Below are 12,865 nucleotides of genomic sequence, written 5' to 3'. Positions count from 1 at the left end.
GTCTGTCTGTGGGGTGGATGCACTTTGTAGAGTTTGCTGTTGGGTTGCAGGACCTCCCGCCTCCCTGGGACTGGGCTCCAGTCAGGTCTGGCCTTTGTAAATGTGGGCTGTGTAGAGATTCAGTATGTGGCTTCCTTGGTCTCATGTGTTTGGCTTGTTGCGTTGGTTGTCTCCCGTCCCTTCTATGGGAAACTGCATGTCCCCATTTATTCCACCCATTGTTGGTCGTGTGGTGTCGTTGTTGGGGTCAGTGGGACTGATGTCGATTATGTATAATCTGACTGACTTATTTGTACCCCCAGCTCTCACCCCTGTACTGACCCTTTTGTATCAAATACAATTTGGTTATTGGTTCATCTTTATGCTGGCTGTGTCCTTTATGCTAGGCTTAATAATTGGCAAAACAGTCAGTAATTGCAGTGCTTGGAAGTAGGGCTTTTCTTGGTGTGATATAAATACTCCCGAGGCATTCAAAGGTGTTGAAAAATAGAAGTAAAATAACAGTCTCATCTGAGTGTGTGCATATAGAGAGGAAATTGTAAAATGAGCTCTTTCCAGTGAACTGTGCTTTCAAATCCTCTTCTAGTGAGTTGTCTCTATTACATCTTCTAGCTTTGGTGTTTAATTTCACAGAAGCAGTTGCTAGCATTCTCTTCAGTTTGTAATATAAAAGTCCCTGGCTACTGTCTTTCCCAGGCCTGTCCTAAAAAGAGAAAGCTGCTGAGGATGTTGTGCACTCCCTCTGCTCATGCTCTGCGGTGAGGAGTGTTTTATCTCAGGTGAGGAGAACTTTAGATTGGGAAGGTACCCTGTCCTAGGGGACTCCTTTCTGTTGTCAATGACAGGGTCTTTCCATGGCCCTTGTCGTACCATCTCTAAGACTGGCACAAAAGAATTAAATAAGAAGTAAAAGGCTGGATTGCCACTTCCTTACTTAGCTAGTAATTCTAGTGGAGATAAATGACTTACAGAGACAGCAGTGTGGGCAGACCTGCCACTGTGTCAGCTGACACTGTATTTTCATGGTTTTCTTTTTCTGATAAACTAATCCTGTGTTTCTTTTCAGCTTAATATTTTTAGATGTACCCAGGGAAGTCTGGATGTTAAAAGTTTAAGCCTATTCTTGACTTTCAAATAAATGTTTGCAGTGAAACGGGAATAAAAGACATCATACACTGATGGATTAGAAGTTGTCAAAGTATGCTGAAAGCATTATTAGGTCTGGCACTATATTGGGGTATGATTAATGTATGCTGTATTTCACTCTCTGGGTAGAAAATAAAATGAGGGTGAACCACTTTGTATTTGATAAGGATGTACCTAATTAAAAAGTGAAATGTTACAAGGTTTTACACGAAATCAGTCACTTTAATTGGAAAGAGGTATCCCCGTTCCTGTCAGTAATTGGACTCTTGATAATTTAAAACCAGGATTCATGTCAGTCTGTGATAAATTGTTCCCTTTTAGGCTAAAGATGCTAAGAAGTTATAATTACCGATGGATTACTGAATGGAGAAATGTGATCAGAGATGTAAGGAGATATATAGAAGAGCCGGTAGCTTGTGAAGATATATTATTTTTTTAAGTAGCTACAGAATAAATGTGTATTTGATATGACAAAAACAAAAGCTGTACAATTTCTGAGTCCCAGAAAATTTGAATTCAATCCCCTACCTTTTACACTAAGCATAAAAAGCAAAAATTGTGTATTTTAGTAAATGGATTAATTACAAAAAAAGAGAAGAAATCATGTGATAAAGATTGAAATTTGTTAAACCTATTATGAGCTATTACAATTAAATGCTTAGAATTTATAATATAATGGACAAATGTGAGTGTGATTCTTTGTTTTAGGTCCATGTTGTAAATTGAAGATATTTGAGAGATGTATTGCTAAAACTAGGCATGGTAGTAACAAACATTTCTTACTGTATAACTGGATAAATATTCTTCCATAGTGTGAGCTGTAGTTTTTGGACTTGAAACAAATGATAGGAAACTTCCAGACTCTGGCGCTAGGTTTTGTAACTGGTCAAACTGAAACTAAAGAATTATAAAAGCTGAAGAACTTAGTTCTGGGCTGGCACTGCCCTGCCAGTTTAGAGTCAGACTGCTTCATGTCTTTTCTTCCCTACCAGGGCAGTCCCAATCATGCTGCTTTTGGATACATTTTTATTGTGAAAACAGACTTTCTGCCTTAGTGCTAGGTAGGACTTTAAACTTGTCGCAGTTGTGATTGTGCTTCACCTGATGTCCCAGTACTGAGTTGTATGTCAGGTCTGGTCCTTCTGTCAGGGCTGAAAGTGAAGGTTTTGGCTGTGGAAATATTTCAGTCAGCCACCTAAACTGTAATTCCTCCTCCTTGGTATGGTGTGGTAGCTTGTCCTCAGTTTCCTAAATCTGGTGTTGTGAAGTAGTTTGAGGTAAGACAGGACATTGGTGTGAGGGGTCCTATGGTATCGCAAGAGAAAGGGGAATAGATATTGACAGCAGAACTGTGTGCTCTGTGACTTCTGTAGGAAGCATTGGACAAAGTTTGTTACGAAGTATGTGCAAGGTAAATGCTGGGTGGCAGCTGGTGAATAGGAGGACATATTGCAAGGCTTTGGAATTAAGTTGTGTAAAACTAAAGAAGAGAAGTAGAAACAAAAAAAGCATTGAGAGGGTAATACAAGATAAATCTGTTATTTTGGAGTAGCCATTTTACCTGTTGGTGTATGAGTTAAAATCACATTTAGAGGTAGCTCTCTGACTTGCTTCCCTGCCCTCCTCATCCAGGAGTGGTACTCCTTATTTTGTGGCTCTGTCACTGTAAGGGATGTGGCAAAAATCTGGCTAGAGCACCAAACATGGCAGAAGGCACCTATATATGTCAGTTAAATGTGAGGGTAGAACTACACTCTCACTTTGCATGCACAGCCAAGCAATGTACCCCCAGTGTGTAACTTACTTGATCCTTATTGTAATGATAACTGCAGATGGACAAAGTTCTCTGTTCAGTTTCTTTTTTACATCTCTGTTGTAAAGAGATGAAGTCTCATTGTGTTCCAAATGCCCTCTAGCATTTGTTTTAATTACAGCATTAATTTGGAAGGAAATTGCTTGACAGTACTAGCCAGAATCTTTAACTGGCAGATGAGTGTACATTTCGGTAAGTGAAAAACAATCCACTTTGCTACCAGCAAACCTTTAGCATTTTCATGCAAAGTACACAAATCTGTGTGTGTACAGTAAGCCAGAATAATACTTGTATCCATACCACATTTGGCACAGAGAAGGTAACCACGTGTCTGGGATTCTGACACTCTCTCTACCAGGTTTTGTTTCGTTTGATCTCTCACTACTCGTTGGTAGATGCTCTGAACCACAACTGAATGGGAAAAAAAAAAACCAAAACAAAACCAAAACTATTTTTTCCACATGCAAGTGAATGGATCCTAAAATTCAGGTTTTAAAAGATATAACATATGGTTGAATGTTGGGTACCCTTGTTTTTGTGAAGCTTCAATTTGTGTTCTGATCATGTTGATTCCCATGACTTTACATATACACTGAAATGTGACTTGCTTATCCAATATGGAAACAGTTCCCTAGTTCTTCTGTGAAGAAAAAAAAAAATAAATATGTATTTGTCATTTATGAAATGGTCTTTTGGTGAGACTTCAGCTGGACTACTGCTTCCAGCTCTAGGCTCCCCAGTACAAGAAAGACATGGGGTTAGAGCAGGTCCAGAGGATGGAACACCTCACCTGTGAAGAAAGGCTGAGAGAGCTGGAGTTGCTCAGCCTGGAGGAGAGAAGGCTCCAGGGGACCTTATTGTGGCCTTTCGGGGGGGCTGGAACTAGAAAGTGTTTAAGGTCCCTTCCAACTCAAACCATTCTATAATGAAACAATTTATTTTGGAGTAAGGCTAATGTAAATCTTATTTCAAGATTTGTACCACAATGAGTCAGTTCTGCACACTGGCAACCATTTCAAACTACCATTTTGCAATCTGTGGTGAGAAGTGGATAAATGAATAATAGGTGAAGTTCACAGAGCAGAATAGCCTTAGCTCAGTGATACTGAAATAACACCTGCAAATGTTGAGCCACAATGCTGTTGAGCATTGCTAAATCCTTACTGAAGCAAAATGAATAGCATCAAAGACTGTTTGGACCAGTATATTTGCTTCCAGTTTACACTTTCATAAATAAATTGTCTAAATACAATTTTTAAGATTCTCATTCTTGATTGTAGAAAATGTAGATTTTATTTTATTAAGAGTGCTCATCCAGCATGAAAGGCATTGAGGAATTTACTTAAAGGATCAGATATCTGGGGATGTGATATGAAGCAGCATACACTTTATGTGGCTCTCCCTGTCTCTGTGAAAGGGAGGACATTTTGCACAAAGGCATCTTGTTAAGAGTTTTGGTTCTGAAATAGGGCTGAGTCAGAAATACACAAGAAGTATATGTCTTTGTAGAGTAGTAAAACTATTCACAGAGCAAGATGCTCCAAAGAGAGCATAAACAATCTGGAGTGCTAATTCACATTATCCTCTGTGTTAACCACCAGAGACTGTGAAAGTCTCCTTGTTACATCTTTTAATAAGAATTTATAAGAATAACCTTGTATTTTCATCAATTGTCTTTTATTTCAAATTAAGACAAATAGTCTAGCCATTTAGAAAATGTGAAAGAAGTGGGAAGTTCTCAGTGTCTCAGGACATACTGATGGGAAAGATCCACAAGGGCAGAAGATGATCAGCGATTCACAGTATCACACTTCGCTCTGTGCTGAAGTGTCTTACGATGCTTGGTAGCACTCTGTGTGCCCTTGTGTGCAAAAGACATTGGGACAGGGTAATATTCAGTGTAAAAGCAAATAATTGATGCTTAGATGTGAGTAAATCTGGAAAGTCCATCTCCAGACAAAGATCGCAATACACTATCATGATACAAGGCTTCACAAACTTTCACTTCCCAAGGCAATTTGTAGTTCATGTCAGGAAGAAATTAATTCTGTGGACTATTAATAGCTTAACATGATTCAGCTCCCTGTAGAGATGAGATCTAAGATGCAAAACAGAAACAAATTGCAAGTTGCACAAAAGTGAAAGGCCAGATAAGCAGTGTTTTACTCAAAGCAGGTTATCATCAGAGACAGCTGCAGCTCTGATGTGACTTGGAAGGCCTAAATCTCCTGTCTCAGTTTACCATTCTCTCTCATGAGCAGGAAAGTTTCCAGTCCCCACAGTCAACTGGGGACAAGCTGCAGTACATCTCTGAGAAATCAGGAATTCCTGATACCTCAGCATGCAACCATGAAAGAGAAATTGATTTCATTTAAGGATTTAAAGAGTGGTGAACAGGCTGTTACATATCTGACTGACTGTGTTCAGAATATCTTTAGGCTGTTTTACAGATTCTGTACATCATGCACCTCACCTGAATAAACCTGTGATCTAAGGGAGAATGTGGGATTGAAATGTGCCAGGCTCCTGAGAGTGGGGCCTGCTTTGAGTTTGTTCTTAAAGTGATGCTTGCCTTACGATTTTTATTTTTTCTTGGTATTCTTGTAATCTAAAATGAAGTCTCAAAAATTCCAGTACCTAGATTAAAATCTTGCAATAGTATTAAAAGCTCAGTTCTAGAAAGGAGTATTCTCTGCAAAGAATATAATTGCTGTAAAAATGGAGGATAAGAGGGACTTTTGTGACCCTCGTTCCATTACTGCTGCTCATTTAAATAATTGGAATTAGTTCTGTTTTACACTGCTATTAAGGAGAACTAGTGTCAGATTTTTAGTTATAGCAACAAGATAGAAAGTTTTAGTAGTTAAACTAGAGATCCTGGTGGCAGTAGGCCTCACTGTATACTACTCCAGGCATATTCTGAGTCATGGCACTTCTTGTATCTCTTTCCCCATGCCAGGTCAATTGATTGAAGGTGATGTGCTATCAGTTAATTGCAGGTTACTCTACAGTTCATTACGGAGATAACAATGCTCCCAGAAACTGTGCAGCTGCTCTTAAAGCTGCTGATGTCACTGCTTTGTCTGTCAAGTGGGGTGCATAAGGATTAGAGAAAGGAGAGCAACTCAGTCAGAACTTGGCTGGTCACCTGATGTTATCTCATGCTAGTGTAAAAAAGAAGGAATAGTGATTTCCATTAGTTGTGGGGCAATTAACATGAAACACACTATAAATTCCAGCTGTGCTGTTTATAACAAAATATGGTGCACTGGTTTATCATCCTATTACAAAAATACTATTCAGTAAGAGATATTGAAGACAGAAGTAGTCTGGATTTATACTGAGACAATATTCTGGGCAAGGGAAGTTCAGGGAGGCAGAGAAGGAGCTAGGAATAGTACTAGAGACAAGGGGAACTCAGGAATAAAAAGTGTCTGTCTTTTCAGTCATTGCCTTTTACTTGACCAAGGTTGGGCATGTTACAAAATGTGAACACCCAGGCCCTGGCAGGTAGAGCACCATCCATCATGTAGCAGATGTTGTACTCCACTTGCAATGTTGTTTAATGGCCACACAAACTCCCTTTGCTGTGAAGAGCACAAGCAAACGACTGATTACAGTAGTGGGTGTCTGGTTTTGTAACCCACTTGGAAAGTGATCCTTGTAAAGAAAATATCCCATGGATGGGATTGTTCTACTTTCTGGGTATCTATCCACTGCTAAATAACGAAACCATTCACAGGGAGACATATTTTTAAAGCTCCTCTGAAGTAATTTCCACCACCTTACAAAACAGTGGTGGTTACAACTGAAATAGTAACAGCACCAGTTCTAAGCTTGAATGAAATTTCCTGTTTTAAGAGCTCATGTTCAGTAACATTTTACTTTTGCTAAAATGTGTAGGCAGGTATTTTCCTTCCTAAATACCTGCCTCAGGCTGATCTTTCAGGAAAATAAATCCAGGGAAATAGTTCAGCTGTTTCTAAAGAAATCTGTTAGCAAAAATCTAAGAATTAAGAAATCTGTTAGCAACAAGGAAGAAGAGACAACCAGAGTTAATTAACTAGCGAGTTCCTGTATTCTGGAGCAGGAGTTTGAAGAGTTCTTGCACTGAAGTGCTTGAGCTCCCAATCTGAACTTGGCCATGCTATAAATCTTTCTGAAATCACACCTACATATATTTAGTCAGCAATTGGTTTTAGTGGCTTCGGTCTCCAGAGAGTCTGCTCTTTGCAGGAAGATAGAGCAAAACAGTGTGGGAGATGGAAGGCTAGGTGGCTGCAGTGTGGGAACATGGAGACTGATGGAGAAGTGCAAAGGAGAAGGTATGAGTGGGGTGGGTGAGAAGTGAGGGCTTGAGCACCAATGTCAACAAATGCTGTCACTGCTGCTGACTGGTGAGCTGGCTGCTCAAAAGCTGAGTGCTGATGATCAGGCTGAGATGCCAAGACTGTGTGTTAAAGGACAAAAATGGAAGTATCTGTCTTTGCAGAGCTGCATTAAGACAGCAGGTGTCTCCCATCATTCAGGGGGTCACTGCAAGAGCAAGACAGTCTCCAGCTGGGGTGCTTCCCACTGCCACCTCCATAGCTGAGGGCACTCCTGTCAGAAACCTGGTCTGCAGAAGTCTGTAGCCACTGCAGCCTTAGTGGTGGGACTTTTGGCAAGAGGTGCAAGAGCAAATTACTTGGTTATTGTTTTGCTTTTAAAAGGGACTGAAGAATGCATTTTTCTTCTTGCTTTCCTCTTTCTTTCCTAATCTGTGACAATTAGGGATAAACTGGCCAAAGGGCAGACAGCTCAGCTTGACAGCTGAGGGCCTTTTATGTCTGAGGCTGCCATTATTTTGTGGAAAGGTGGAGGTGGATGATTCTTTGTGTCCTACATCTAAACTGTGATGCCCATCTTGTGCCCTTCAACTTTGGCAGTAATTGACAGTATACCCTGGAATCACCCAAACTCTTTGAGACTGAGCACATGGGCATCACTCTAAGTGATACCCATCATTATTTCAATGAAGCTAGGCTTTGGAAAAGGCAGTATCTTTTATGGCACTCACTGAAAGTTACTTCAGTTCCTTCCTTATAGCAGGCCCTCAAGCAGCCTTTACTGTAGTGGCCCGGTTATCTACAGCTTCACCACTTCTGTCATTTGCTTTAAAAGGAGTGTTTAATTCTCCAGATCTGTTTTTCCTGGGGTGCTGTTGGTACTGCTTGAAGTGTAACTGAGTGAATGACTGTGGACTTTACTGTCTTGTTATTGCTACTGGCATAGATCTTTCTGCTGCACAGTATTCTCCAATATGCTGCAAGATAACAACTTCGTTTTCTAAAATAGAATTTAAAAGCTTAACTCTATCAGCAAATGAGCTAGTTCAGGGGATTCTGTAATTAGTCATTAATACTGTGTTTAGTGATAGAAAGTAAAGGCTATCTGCCACTCAGTTGTTATTAGCCCATTAAAGGATGTGTTATAATATCTTACGTTTTAAACTCTACACCTCTTTTTGGTTTGGGAATAAGAGGTTATAAACTGAATTTGTCTGTCTCTTGGAACTCAAAACCAGTTATCTCCTCATCCAACGCATGGTACCTATCTGATCCCTCAGCCTTATTAATCTGGTTTGAACTTGTTTCACTTAAAAAAAAAAAGTTCCTATTAAAAAAATAGGTGTAAAGTAACTGTAAAAAGTGGGGCTTTTGGCATGTAGTCTGCCTTTCTAAAACCTATGAACAGAGCTACAGGCTACTGAATTCACTGTAATGCCGATCTGTCGGGTTGCAGGGAGCTCAGGTGCCAGAGCAGCGAGTGAGGCACTGGGCTGCTCCAGGAGAAGTCTCCCCTTAAGCAGAGGTAAGCCCCTCAACCTCAGGTTAGCTTACTTCTGAGAGAATTTTCAGATGCCTGCACTGCAGGTGCATGTAGTGCCAGTATATTTTTTCAGCAGTGGAGGAGGCATAAGATGGGGCTGAATGAGTGAGTGTAGGTTCAGACAGTGGGATCTGAAAAACTGGGGTCATTTTTGTCCTAAGGGGTGCTCTGTGGGTGTCCACTTTGTACCAAGCTCCTTCCCATGTTAAGCTCTGTTTTCCAACATATCCTATCATCTATCTGTCACTTGGAGAAGGCACTCAGGATTTAGTCAGGTTGAAATAAAGACTGAAGGTCTTAAAATGACATGTTGGACGAGGAAAGCTGAAGCAGCTGCTCTGTTGCTGTTATAAGGCTCTGGTTTGGGCTCAGAGTCCCTTTTTCTTTCCCACTGCTGGAATTGTTGAAATAAGCAACTGCTGCAGACAATAACCCAGCCCTCAATTTTACTTCATGTACTACTCTAGGGATGTCTGTTTGATTTTCTTTAAGAGGCTACTAATCCCTTTCTCTGCTGTCAATGTGAAATGATGGCACTTGATTGCTGAAGACACAGAGCCACAAGTTTCATGTCTGATGGCTTTTATTAGGAGAGCTCCCTTAAAAGTGGTGCTTCTCAGCAGGGCTAATTTAAAGTGCTTTTTCTCTCACAGATGGATGTGACTGTTTAGGGGTGTTTGAGATGCAGCTGTTGCTGAGGTGGAGGAGCTTCCAATTCCCAGGGAGAAATCAGAGATTGGGGTGGTTTTTCTGGAGAATCTGTATGTGTACTATGGTCCCTAAAGAGCATGGTCCAACCTGACTCAGGAAATCACCTGTTGTATATCACAGTAATAACATGAAGTAGAAATGCTAAGGGATTTGTCATCAGCTGCAGTCTTTTGTATTATCAGTCTGTACCTCACCCTTTAAGAAATGAGTTTCTGAGATGAAGAGAATACTGACACAGTAAGGAAAGAATAAAGCAGGGCTGAAACTGGACTTAAACAATATTCTGTACTTCAAAGCACTCTATGCCTTTTAGAAATATTATATTTAACTTCTCCACTCATCATAATAGCTAAAAATAAGGAACCACTGGAAGACTCATCTTTTATCCCCTGGTTATATTGTCTTCTGTCACTTCCTACTGTTGATTTCTAATTCACTCCTGCAGCATGCTGTAGCCAGCGATATTGAAATGCTCTATAAATATTAATTAAACATTCCAATAAACCATCCTGATGGTTCACAATGTTTTTATTGTGCCTATTGCAATGTCCTTTATAAAGGCATGGATACTTGTTTATTTGTATGTTCTTGTATGAATCCTTAACCATAACCAAACTAAAGGTTATCTCTACACCAAATAGTTTTATTTCTTCCTTCAACATCCAAACGCTTTTTAGAGGCTTCACTGTGTTCAAGGACCAATTAAAAGACAAAACATACCCCTAGTATTTATATTTAGAATGTAAGGATGTCAACATGAAATGTAAAAATCTTAATGCAGCGATAGTAAAAGTTTTTAGAATTGCAATACTTATACAATAGTCTTACATTTAAAAGACTACCAGTCTGAATTATTCAGTACGGCATCAAGGAATTGGCCTGACAGAACTGGAAGTATTCGGATGCTACCGAAGCTTAGGGAGTGGGTGTTATGTTTAAAGAGAGTCATTGCTTTCTCCCACTTCCAATGAATTTGAGATAATTTTCTTCATATCCTGGCTTTTTAAAATGACACAAAATTTTGGAGACTTGTTGAATACAAAGGCCATAATGGCATTTGGAATTCATGGTGAAACTTGGTCAGATTTCAAACCTGTAATCTTGGGTTTGTTTTGTTACTGCTGACCATCTATAACAACATAATTTACCAGTTGAGTTTATACAGTGTTTGAATTGATTTCCTTGTCCTGGTAAGAATTTAACTTTTACATTTCTTGTTGCTGTATTTTACTCGGAGTTAGTGTCTGTTTCATGTCCCTCTGTACAGAAACCCCGAGATCTAACTATGAAGTGTAATAGTGAAAAAGTTCTCGAGTATGTAGTCCCAAAAATCTTCCTTTATGAAATTTCCCCTTCAAAGAAACCCAATTTTTAATTTTTGTTTTGTATAACATTTAACTTGTTTCTGAAGTGCTAAACAGAGAAAATCCACCTTAAAACTTCTCTAAGTCTCCTCATTCCATGGTGTATTTGTATTCCAACAACAATACCAGCTATACCTGGTCATTACATTAGACTTCTTTGTTAGCCTTGTAAAGCAGGGATTTTAGTCTTTTTGCAGCAAATTTCTATGTGCGTTTATGATGTCATAATAAGAATGATTATCATATATACAGAACTGTACTGATTTTTTAAGCTTAAAAAATTTGCAAGTATGAGCCTATACAATTATGTTTTTATATATGCCTTAATTATAGCACTTAGACATTACATTAAGAGGAACAACGTGAAGGCAGAGAAAGAACTAGTTTATTTTGTGTATGTGAAATATGTTTTGCTGCATACCGAAGAATTGCCTTTGCTGAGAATCACTTTAACTGGTGTCATGAAGTTAATAAATACACATACCACAATGCACTTAAGAATTTGGAGCAATATATGTGAATACTATAAAAAAAACCATTAAAATTTTAAATATTGGAGAACTGTCTTTATGAACCAGAAAATAAGTCAGAAAATCACCAAAATGCCAGGAGGACAATCTGAACTGAGAAGGCTGGTTAGGAACTGGACTGTAATTTGGGCAATAAACCCTGTTTATGATAGTCACCCAGTCATTAACTGTCTCTGCTGCCAGAGGAAACTGGGACTATTAACTTATTCTGAATCAGAGGGGGAAAGCAATAATTTCTTTTATAAGCAGGAGGAAAAGTTCTGCTCAATAAAGAGCAATTAAACATTTCCTATTAAAAATACTCAGGAGCTCATGCTACTGTCAGTAGACATGTGGCCATCAAAATCTTTCCTTTGGCTCTTTGAAGGACATTCCATGCTATTTGTGTATTTACTACATCTCTGCAATCACAAACCTGACAGAAGCTGAATTTTGTTGGGGTGAATGGTTCCACTGGATGACTAGTGTTCTAATGAATTTCCTTCTCATTGCAAAAAAGGTAATCTTTAATGTGTTTTCAGAGATTAGGGCTAAAGATGTGCTCTTGTATGCTAATCTGGCTTCATATAACTAAGGATGACTTTTTAATTATTCAGATAACTCTCTCTTTCTACCTCTTTAATTAATTTAGATTTTTTTTTTCTCACTAAGATATCTGTTGCATTACTATCTTGAATCAGTGACCTGTTCAGGAAATTATACTGTATCATTATGCGCTGTATAAAAAATGTTTCCTTTCAATATCCTTAGGTTGCAAAAATATTTTGCTATTATTTCTGTTAGAAGATTTAAATCTTGCAATCCTTGTCTGGATCACAGCATTCTGTGTGCCACAAAAAGAAGAGAAAGAGCAGTCTTTTGCATGGAGTTCAGAACTGGACAGCAGTGAAAGATGCAAAAATAGCAGACATGTCTTCTAGCTGTAAGAAGAATGGCCTGTGAAGAGAATGACTTCATTTTCATAATATACTGGTAGCATTTAACCATATGAGTAATTTTCTTTCAAGGAAAAGGGTAATAAATTATTGCCAATTACTCCTTCAATTTATCATTATCAACATATAACAGTCATATCACTTTAGCAGTTCATAAAAATGTGGTATTTCACAGGGTTTTATTAGTATCTGGACTGCTGTACAAAACAGCTTTCAGAAGAGGGAGGCTGCATCATTCCACTGCTTCCCATCCATCACCAGCTGGCTATCAAGGGGTACAGGAGTAAAAGAAACAATGAAAATTACTGCCCACATGCTGATCCTCTTTCCACTATGGTGTGTGCGGTAATTGAAAGCTTGGCTTGTCTAACTGCAGCTGAATTCATGCCGCATCTAATGCTAAACAAAGCATCAATATTCCTGCCATTTCTAAACTCGCTTTCAGTAATGTTCCTACTGGAAACTATTGAGTTGTGGGCTAAGCATTTCAACAAT

The sequence above is a fragment of the Athene noctua genome, chromosome Z (genome assembly GCF_965140245.1).
Source record: "Athene noctua chromosome Z, bAthNoc1.hap1.1, whole genome shotgun sequence".
Taxonomy (NCBI): domain Eukaryota; kingdom Metazoa; phylum Chordata; class Aves; order Strigiformes; family Strigidae; genus Athene; species Athene noctua.
Note: the sequence above shows the minus strand (reverse complement) of the source record.